The following is a 2,500-nucleotide window of genomic DNA, read 5'->3' on the forward strand; positions in this document are numbered from 1 at the left end:
TGGGCCCTGGTGCGGCAGGTTGCCTCGAGCACCATCGGCACACGCTGGGCCCTGGTGCGGTCGGTTGCCTCGACCACCATCGGCACACGCTGGGCCCTGGTGCGGGCGCTTGCCTCGACCACCATCGGCACACGCTGGGCCCTGGTGCGGCAGGTTGCCTCGAGCACCATCGGCACACGCTGGGCCCTGGTGCGGCAGGTTGCCTCGAGCACCATCGGCACACGTTGGGCCCTGGTGCGGTCGGTTGCCTCGATCACCATCGGCACACGCTGGGCCCTGGTGCGGGCGCTTGCCTCGACCACCATCGGCACATGCTGGGCCCTGGTGCGGCAGCTTGCCTCGAGCACCATCGGCACACGCTCGGCCCTGGTGCGGTCGGTTGCCTCGAGCACCATCGGCACACGTTGGGCCCTGGTGCGGCAGGTTGCCTCGACCACCATCGGCAGCCTCGACCACCATCGGCACACGCTGGGCCCTGGTGCGGGCGCTTGCCTCGACCACCATCGGCACACGCTGGGCCCTGGTGCGGTCGGTTGCCTCGAGCACCATCGGCACACGCTGGGCCCTGGTGCGGCAGGTTGCCTCGACCACCATCGGCACACGCTGGGCCCTGGTGCGGGCGCTTGCCTCGACCACCATCGGCACACGCTGGGCCCTGGTGCGGGCGCTTGCCTCGACCACCATCGGCACACGCTGGGCCCTGGTGCGGCAGGTTGCCTCGAGCACCATCGGCACACGCTGGGCCCTGGTGCGGCAGGTTGCCTCGAGCACCATCGGCACACGCTGGGCCCTGGTGCGGGCGCTTGCCTCGAGCACCATCGGCACACGCTGGGCCCTGGTGCGGTCGGTTGCCTCGACCACCATCGGCACACGCTGGGCCCTGGTGCGGGCGCTTGCCTCGACCACCATCGGCACACGCTCGGCCCTGGTGCGGTCGGTTGCCTCGAGCACCATCGGCACACGCTGGGCCCTGGTGCGGGCGCTTGCCTCGAGCACCATCGGCACACGCTCGGCCCTGGTGCGGTCGGTTGCCTCGAGCACCATCGGCACACGCTGGGCCCTGGTGCGGCAGGTTGCCTCGACCACCATCGGCACACGCTGGGCCCTGGTGCGGGCGCTTGCCTCGACCACCATCGGCACACGCTCGGCCCTGGTGCGGCAGGTTGCCTCGAGCACCATCGGCACACGCTGGGCCCTGGTGCGGGCGGTTGCCTCGACCACCATCGGCACACGCTGGGCCCTGGTGCGGGCGCTTGCCTCGACCACCATCGGCACACGCTGGGCCCTGGTGCGGGCGCTTGCCTCGAGCACCATCGGCACACGCTGGGCCCTGGTGCGGCAGGTTGCCTCGAGCACCATCGGCACACGCTGGGCCCTGGTGCGGTCGGTTGCCTCGAGCACCATCGGCACACGCTGGGCGCTGGTGCGGGCGCTTGCCTCGACCACCATCGGCACACGCTGGGCCCTGGTGCGGCAGGTTGCCTCGATCACCATCGGCACACGCTGGGCCCTGGTGCGACAGGTTGCCTCGAGCACCATCGGCACACTATCGGCCCTGGTGCGGGCGGTTGCCTCGACCACCATCGGCACACGCTGGGCCCTGGTGCGGGCGCTTGCCTCGAGCACCATCGGCACACGCTGGGCCCTGGTGCGGGCGGTTGCCTCGAGCACCATCGGCACACGCTGGGCCCTGGTGGGTTTAGGCACATCTTCAAATTTCTGCCGTGCCAATGCCATTTTTATGGCTTGTAAATTCATACAATGGTCCCCTAAGCCTTCACGTGAAGTTTCGTTGGAAGATGACTCGTTTTCTATTTTTCACGATTTTCGAAACTTTTTGCGGTTCGGGATTTTTTAAAATTTTTTTATAAGGATTTTTGGCCCCAAATTTTGTAGGCATGATCCTTCTATTTTTGTTGGCATGCACAAAAAAATTCAGCTAAAAACTCGAAGTAGAGAAGATTTTGTGACCGTTTGAAAAAAGTGTCCCCACTTCAGACACTTTAACGGCTACTGGTAGCAAACCTGTAAAATCTCAAATGCTCTTTAAGGGGGTGTGAATTCTCAGAGGTTTGATGAGGGATAGGGGGCCAACACAAGGCCAAGTACCAGCACCAATCGCACATCATGTGCGCACACCCCCCCGGCCCCCCTCCCAATCGCCGGAACCCCAATGCCGCCGGTCAGGTTCTCCGGCGGTACTCCGGCGGTACTCCGGCGATGCTCCGGCGATGCTCCGGCGATGCTGTCCCGAGTGAAAAAAATGCGGCACCAGCACATGCTGGAGCCAAGCATGGGCACCGTGGCTCAAAATCGAACTTCGGCCAAGGCCTCGACCATCAATGGCACATGATGACGCATGGTGATGGCACATGCATCGACCATCATCGGCATAGGCTGCCCTTCGGTACGGGCACTTGCCTCGACCGCCATCGGCACAAGCTGGGCCCTGGTGTGGGTTGTTGCCTCGATCACAATCGGCACATGCTGAGCCTTGGTG

The sequence above is a fragment of the Durio zibethinus genome, unplaced genomic scaffold (genome assembly GCF_047325235.1).
Source record: "Durio zibethinus cultivar Kanyao isolate XHJ-2024 unplaced genomic scaffold, ASM4732523v1 HiC_scaffold_3, whole genome shotgun sequence".
NCBI lineage: Eukaryota > Viridiplantae > Streptophyta > Magnoliopsida > Malvales > Malvaceae > Durio > Durio zibethinus.